General features: G+C 40.4%; 1 protein-coding gene across 1 annotated transcript in view; it reads left to right on the top strand.

The window, feature by feature from the left end:
- Nucleotides 1–1822: 1822 nt before the first annotated feature.
- The window catches only part of CEMIP2 (cell migration inducing hyaluronidase 2), a 112097-nt gene continuing 105283 nt past the window's right edge, over nucleotides 1823–8636 (top strand). The window contains exon 1 of the mRNA XM_003761640.4: nucleotides 1823–2409. The gene's annotated coding sequence lies outside the window, so the exon portion shown is untranslated. The remainder of the gene's footprint in view (nucleotides 2410–8636) is intronic.

The raw sequence follows: 8636 nt of genomic DNA, 5'->3' as shown, positions 1-8636 counted from the left end.
GATTACTGCCATTTTATAATCCCAAATAGGACATATTGGGCACACTTTTTTTTTGTCAGGATCTCTTTTTTCAATTTCAGTTCTTTTCAATTTCAATTTCATTCCCCTTTCCTCACCCCAATCTTTTATTGAAATTTCTTCTTTGGACCTTCCTGAGATGCCGTGGGGACAAGAACCAAATGCAAATCCTTTCTTAATATCGTGGTGACCACTGGTTTTGAGAAGGAAATTTTTTATTATATAGTCAATCCCTTATAGAAGCTTTTATTTATTTATTTGTTTGGTTGGTTATTTAGTGTCAACTACTTCTCAAACAACATCTTACACGAAGTTTCTTTCTGGGTGTATTTACACAGACATTTGTGTAAATACCATGGTTACATTGACTAGGCTTTAAAATTTTTACCTACAGTGTTAAATGAACTAATGTCCTTAATGAGAGGACTTCCAATTCAGTACTACACAGAGTAAGTGGGAGGCGGATGTTTGGCTGCAGCTACTTGCAGAATGGGGATAGAAAACAAAACTTGTGAAGCAGCAGTCCCAGTTGGAGGATTCTAAACAGCCGCTTTGGGAGTAGGAAATAAAAATGAAACAGGAAATCAGGAGGGCTTAGGGACTTTTCTAGCTGGACTTCACTGAGAAGCATATTGTTTGAAACATGGGGATGGAGGGCTTGGAAGCACAGGGGTGGCGCTTTGGACGTCAGCTCCTCAGTGGAGGTATAGGGGCATGAGAGACTACACATAACCTCGGGAACAGGAGTAGCATAATCTAACAGACGCAGCAGCATCAAGCTCATTGGGCTGTGGAAGAAGGCACAGCTAAGCCTAGAGGGACATTTGGGAGCCACCAGAAGCTACAGGCACGCAAAGTGGGGTGGTCACAAGGTGGTCTTGTCCAACCAGCTAAGTGAAGTCAAATATCCTTCTGAGAGGGGTGGGAGAAAAGGAGCACCACCTTTGGAGTCATTAGACACGAGTTCAAACCCCAGTTCTGCTACTTAGAACCTGTATGACCTTGGGCAAGTAATTTTCCCTCTTCCGTTTTCAATTTCCTCAATGATAAAACGAGTACCATCAACTCTACAATCTCTACAGCATTAACTGAGATGAAGAATTAGGATGGAGGCTGTCTCCGAGTATTTGAGGCCTAGACTTGATCTGCTTGGCTTCGGGAGTGGCGTGGGGGTGGAGATGGCAAGCAGATCCAGGATCAATGGGTTTAGGTTGCAGAAATATTTTTAGGCTAGGTTTCTTTCATATATAAAGGAAAAACTTCCTTTTGAGCAGAGGACTTCGTAGAAAGTACAATTGGGCTGCTTCGGGAGCAGATGTATTTTCTCTCTCCGCAAAAGCTTGTTTGGGATGTTGTAGCAGGGATTTTAGTTGAAGTACGAGCCGAGCTAGTCTCTTTGGTCCCTTCCAACACCAAGATTCCATAAAGTGAGAGGATACGCGAGAGAAAAGCAGTCGCAATTTCCCCTCCACCAAGCGTGGGGACGTTGGGAAAGTAGAGCGAATTCCTGAATGTGAAATGGAAGCAGTGCCTCCTTTCCCGGACCGCAGGAGTAAGGTTGCAGGTTCGGTGGGACGCCAGGACCGCGGCTGCAGAGTACAGCTGTTCCTAGGTGGGAGCAGGGAGCAGAGAGCAGGGAGCGGCGGCGGGCTCTCACCTAGCTCGAGCTCCCGCCCGGCCCAGAGAGAGCTGCCACCGCCCTTTCAGTCCCGAAGCGCCGCCTTCTCCCCTTTCCTCCCCGCCTTTCTCCCGCCCCCACTCGCAACTCTCGGCCCGGCTCAGCACAGCCGGGGCCATGGCGCCCTTCAGGCAGAAAGAAGCTGGCTGGGGTGGAAAAGAGCAGCAGCCCCCTCGGCGGCCGAACCCCGAGAATTGAAAGCTCTGCACCTCGGAGCCGCAGCCCTGGCCAGTGAGTTGCTGTGGCTGCCGCCCAGGATTTATCCTTTCCCCAAGGGGCTCCGAGCGGCCCTGCGAACTACACCACTTTTCCTCCTCCTTGGAAAGGGAAGGAGGGGGGGAAAACCCAGAGCAATAGCAGCGGAATAAAAAGCGGCGGGCACTGCGGGATCTCTCTCTCGGTGCCCCCGCCTACTCTCTTCCCTCCGCCCCCATCCCAGGCTCCGGGCTATTCTAAGAGGGAGGAAACGGCGCGTCACTCTCTGGAGGAAAGTATTTCACCTATTGAGCAAAAGCTGCCTGGAAGCAGCCGCTGTAGCGGTAGCCCTGTTACATACAGCCTCACAGCAACCCCACAGCAGCCCGGGCTCTACGAGTTTCCTTTGCCATGGAAAGCAGGACCGGGACTAGGGGCGGGAGGACCACAACCCAGTCTATCTTGACTGCCGCGGTTTAGACACCCAGATTACCCGACACCAAACTGGGGAGAGAAAGGTAAGCGGCTGTAACCTCTGTCCCTTTTCCGGGGGTGCTTTACCCCCCGACGGGATTAACCATGTAGACAGACCCGGCGACGAGTTCGTCTAGTTCACAACTAGCCAACCGCAGCCTGCTGGGCTGAGTGTAGTGAGGGAGCACGTTGGGGATTCCGGGTGAATCAATAACCCTCCCCCTCTCAGCCCCCACTCGGCCGGGTTCGCCTCCCTTTGCTGACTCCCTTCCTTTCGGGATTAGGAGTAACTGGATTCCCCATGAAGTGAACCCACTCCTTTGAAAAGATTAGTTGGGGAATTGTCTCCATAGTAGTTTTTATCTAGTTTTCTGGAAAGGAAACAATGGGCCTTTTAAAATTCATGTGGACAGTCTTAAACTCTAGGAGCCGGGGAGCAAAAGGGGATGTGGAAATAAACCTCACAGGAAGCCGGCTTCTGGGGAAGATTGTTGGAATGCATTGTGTGTATGTGTGTGTATACACACACACACACACACACACATACGTGTGTTTGATGGCTCTGTCCTGTTGCTAATTTGATGGGAGTTTTTTTTTTTTTTTTTTTTTTTTTTTTTTGGTAGTTTGCAATAGACTAGATCTCAAATTTGGAAGATTTTTGAGAATTAAATATTCCAACTTCATATATTGTTGAATTTTAGATAAGATTGAAAGGAACAGGACCAAAATTGTAGCGGTACTTACTTTTACCTGATTTCTAAAGTCAATCTTTACTTTGTTGTACTGAACGTATTGAAGGACTGAAGGGGGTTGCTCTCTGGACTACAGTGAACTCCATATGCCTTTTCGCCACAGGCTAGGAGAACAGGCCGACAGGCTTCTTCTCATAATGTGTTTTGAGTTAAATAGCACAGATCATGGGACTTCACACGCTGAAGAACTCATAGGGATAAGTGAGTACAACTCTGTTTCTTAGTTTCCTCATGTATAAGACGAAAAATAAATTCCTTTACTTCTTCCACATCAAGCCTAGTGGCCAGACCAGGACTAAGAGTCTGACTCCAAGTTTCCTTTAGCTTGTTTTGCTAAAGCATTAACGGATTAAAACCAATCCATTTCTTGGTTTATTCCAGACATGAGGAACTAACTTTTTGAGGTCCACATTCTTAGTGCAATTAGAAATTGACAGCAGAAGTACATAATATAAGTATTTAAGATGCACCATTGTTATAGATTGTGCATATCAAAAGGAACAATTGAGATTAAGAGAAGATACACGTTGAGGACAGCTGGCCTGAGCTGAATTTAAAATGCAGTAAGAAACTTTATTTTGAACATGTAGAAACTTAAACTCAATCATATGTTGTGATTCTTTAATAGCAGAATTTTATTGATCTTTTGTTTTCTTTTCATTAGCATTCACAAAGCATTCAGGGCCATCTCCAGTTGTCCTGATATATATCTTGTCACTGGAGCAAGATGGCTTTGGAGAAGAGTGAGTCTGGTGACTTTGCACAGAACTTCTCTCACTTAAATCCAATTCACTTGCAAGTCATAGCATCATCTATCTGATGTCATGCTCTTCTTCGAGAATTAAGGAAAAACCATGATCTGTAAGTAGTGGAGTGCCCTACTGAGATAGTAGAAGCTGTCTTTGTATTAGATTTGAAGTCCCATCCAGGCATCTAGATAGAGTAGAGGCCAGTTCCACCAGAGCAGCACAGCTTCTTCCCTCCTTTTTCTTCCTCCCTCCCTCTCTAGCTCTGATCTCCACTACTGTCCTTATAGAGTAAATTTTAATCACAGAAATTTAATCGCTTAAATTTTGATTACAGAAACCTTGCTAGATAGCTTGGAATTTAAAGGGCTAGATCTCTTCCTTAAGGACCTGGCCTTAAACCCAAATCACTCTGGCTCTCATTGATTGGCCAATAGGAGGCTCCAACTCAAGTCTCACTTGGTCATTGTTTGGGCCTTGATTAATGCAGAGTGAATTTGATTAGCAATTGTTTCTGTTTTGGCCAGAAACCATGAAGGTTTTACCTTTTTAGATTCCTTCTTCTCCCCCTTCCCCCCCCCCCCCCCCCCCCCGTTTTTTTTTTTTTTTTTTTTAAACATTAGATAAAAGAGGCCATTCTTTGCTTCAGGGACTTGTTAAAAAGAACAAAAAACCTTTGCTTAAAAATGCCAAGGTCTCCCACTGCATCCAGTGTCATCTCTTAATATCTTTCCATTTGATCCAGATGACTGTAGAAGTGAGGCCAGTGACTTTGCATAGTTCTCCCCCTCTTAAAATACAATTCACTTGCAAATCATGGCATCATCTTCCAGATGTCATAGTCCCTTTTGAGAGGGAAGGACAAACAACAACTATTGTTAGTGATATATAAGAATGCTGATGACTTTTGTGGATTTATTTTGTATCCTGCAACTTTACTAAAGGTGTGGATTGCTTCTAATAGCTCTTTAGTAGAATCTCTGGGGCTCTCTAAGTATATCATCATATCATCAGCAAAGAGTGATAATTTGGTTTCCTCATTGCCTATTCTTATTCTTTTAATCTCTTTCTCAACTCTTATTGCCAAAGCTAGCATTTCTAATACAATATTAAATAGTATCGATGATAGTGGGCAACCTTGTTTCACTCCTGATCTTATTGGGAATACTTGCGATTTGTCCCCATTACATATGATGCTTACTTCTGGTTTTAAATAGACGCTACTGATTATTTTAAGGGAAAATCCATTTATTCCTATACTCTCAAGTATTTTTTAATAGGAATGGATGTTGGATTTTATCAAATGCTTTTTCTGCATGTATTGAGATGATCATATGGTTTTTGTTATTTGGTTATTAATATGGCCACTTATATGGCCACTTATACTGATAGTTTTCCTAATATTGAACCAGCCCTGCATTCCTAGTATAAATCCTACTTGATTGTGGTGTATTATCCTGGGGATGATTTTCTGTAGTCTTTTTGCTAATATCTTATTTAAGATTTTAGCATCAATATTCATTAGGGAGATTGATCTATAATTTTTTTTCTCTGTTTTCAACCTACCTGGTTTAGGTATCAGTACCATGTCTGTGTCATAAAAGGAATTTGGTAGGACTCCTTCATTCCCTAGTTTTTCAAATAGTTTATAAAGCATTGGGGCTAATTGTTCTTTGAATGTTTGGTAGAATTCACATGTAAATCCATCTGGTCCTGGGGATTAATTTTTAGGGAGTTGATTAATAGCTTGTTCTATTTCTTTTTCTGAAATGGGACTATTTAAGCAATTTACTTCCTCCTCTGTTAATCTGGGAAGCCTATATTTTTGGAGGTAGTCATCCATTTCATTTAGTTATCAAATTTATTGGCATAAAGTTGGGCAAAGTAACCCTTTATTATTTCTTTAATTTCCTCTTCATTGGTGGAAAGTTCTTCCTTTTCATTTTTAAGACTACTAATTTGATTTTCCTCTCTTCTTTTTTCTAATCAGAGTTATCAAAGGTTTATCAATTTTATTGGTTTTTTTCATAAAACCAACTCTTAGTTTTATTTATTCAGTAGTTTTTTACTTTCAATATTATTAATTTCTCCTTTTAATTTTAGAATTTCAAGTTTGGTAATTGGTTGGGGGTTTTTAATTTGGTCTTTTTCTAGCTTTTTAAGTTGCAAGCCCAATTCATTGATCTTCTCTTTGTCTGTTTTATTCAAGTAAGCCTCTAAGGATATAAAATTTCCCCTTATTACCGCTTTGTCTGCATCCCACAAATTTTGGTATGATGTCTCATTGTTGTCATTATCTTGAATGAAATTATTGTGTCTATAATTTGCTGTTTCACCCAATCATTCTTTAAGATGAGATTATTTAGTTTCCAATTACTTTTTGGTCTATTTACACCTAACTTTTTGTTGAATGTAGTTTTCATTGCATCGTGATCTGAAAAGAAAGCATTTACTATTTCTGCCTTCCTCCATTTAATTTTGAGGTCTTTATGTCCTAATATATGGTCAATTTATGTGTAGGTTCCATGAACTGCTGAGAAGAAAATATACTCCTTTCTGTCACCATTCAGTTTTCTCAGAGATCTATCATATCTAATTTTTCTAATATTCTATTTACCTCTTTAATTTCTTTCTTATTTGTTTTGTGATTTGATTTATCTAAATTTGAGAGTGCAAGATTGAGATCTCCCACTATTATAGTTTTGCTGTCTATTTCTTCTTGCAACTCTCTTTAACTTCTCCTTTAGGAAGTTAGATGCTATACCACGTGGTCATATATGTTTAATATTGATATTGCTTCATTGTCTATAGTACCCTTTAGCAAGATATAGTTTCCTTCCTTATCTCTTTTAATTAGATCAATTTTTGGTTTTGCTTGATCTGAGATAAGGATGACTTCCCCTGCTTTTTTGACTTCACTTGAAGTATAATAGATTCTGCTCCAGCCTTTACCTTTACTCTGTATGTATCTCCCTGTTTTAAATGTGTTTCCTGTAAACAACATATTGTAGAGTGCTGACTTTTGATCCAGTCTGTTATCCGCCTCCTCTTTATGGGAGAGTCATCACATTTACGGTTGAAATTACTAATTCTGTATTTCCTGCTATCCTAATATCCCCAGATTATGCTTTTCTTTTTCTTGCCCTCCTTCTCCCAATCTGTAGTATTAAACTTATTGGTCCCCCTTGCATCACGCAGCTCTCCCTGTTTAGGATCCCTCCCTCCTCCCTTTGAATCCATTCCCCTTTCTTGTACCCTTCCCTTATTACTCTTTTTCCTTTTCCCTTTTCCTCTCCCACTTTTTAATGAGGTGAGAGAAGATTCTCTGTAAAACAAATATGTCAATTATTTCCTCTTTGAGCCAACTCTGATGAGAGTAGGATTCACACAATGTTCCTCTCCCTCTCTAAGTTCCCTCAGATATAATAGGTTTCCTTTGCCTCATCGTCGCATATAGTTTTCCTTTTTTTAATCTCCCTTTCCCTTTTTCTGACACTATCCCCTTTCCATTTCTATTTTCCTTTTTTATGTTATATCAATAAAATCAAATTATGCATGTGGTTTTTATGTATATCCACAACAGAAATACAGTTCTCAAGAGTTCCTTTTACCTTTTTCTACTTCTCTTGAATCCTGTTGTTGGAGATCAAATTTTTTTTTTTTTTTTTTGTGGTCGAAGGCATAATTATGATTTAATCAAGATAAAATTCTATGCCTTTAGTAATTAGCCACTAAATGGTTTGTAGCTACAATGGAAGGAAATATGAAAGTTGTTCATTTCTTTGCTGAGTTTGTCCCCAAAAGGAACAAGAGGTTACCTCTTAGAATGTTTTGATGTTATTGAGCTATGAGCTATGACTCCTGAGAGTGTTTTTTTTTTTTTTTTTAATAGCCTTTTATTTATAGGTTATATGTATGGATAACTTTACAGCATTGACAATTGCCAAATGTCTTCTTCCAGTTTTTCCCCTCCTTCCCCCCATCCCCTCCCCCAGATGGCAGGATGACCAGTAGATGTTAAATATAATAAAATATAAATTAGACACACAATAAGTATACACGACCAAAGCGTTATTTTGTTGTACAAAAAGAATCAGACTCTGAAATATTGTACAATTAGCCTGTGAAGGAAATCAAAAATGCAGGTGGGCAAAAATATAGGGATTGGGAATTCAATGTAATGGTTTTTAGTCATCTCCCAGAATTCTTTCGTTGGGCATAGCTGGTTCAGTTCATTACTGCTCTATTGGAACTAATTTGTTTCATCTCATTGCTGAGGATGGCCAGGTCCATCAGAATTGGTTGTCATATAGTATTGTTGTTGAAGTACATAATGATCTCTTGGCCCTGCTTGTGTCACTCAGCATCAATTCGTGTAAGTCTCTCCAGGCCTTTGTGAAATCATCCAGTTGGTCATTTCTTACAGAACAATAATATTCCATAATATTCATATACCACAATTTATTCAGCCATTCTCCAACTGATGGGCATCAATTCAGTTTCCATTTTGTAGCTACTACAAAGAGGGCTGCCACAAACATTCGTGCACATACAGGTCCCTTTCTCTTCTTTATGATCTCTTTGGGATATAAGCCCAGTAGTAACAGTGCTGGATCAAAGGATATGATTTAGGCCAGTTTCAATAGTCTTGTGATGAAGAGAGCCATCTGCACCTTGCGAGAGGACTGTGGGTACAGAGTGTGGGTCACAACATAGTATTTTCACTCTTTATAAAAAGTTTTGGCATTTTTGCACATGTGGGTCCCTTTTCCT

This window comes from Sarcophilus harrisii, chromosome 1, assembly GCF_902635505.1.
Source record: "Sarcophilus harrisii chromosome 1, mSarHar1.11, whole genome shotgun sequence".
In the NCBI taxonomy this organism is placed as follows: Eukaryota; Metazoa; Chordata; class Mammalia; order Dasyuromorphia; family Dasyuridae; genus Sarcophilus; species Sarcophilus harrisii.
Note: the sequence above shows the minus strand (reverse complement) of the source record. Positions and strands in the feature narration are given on the sequence as shown.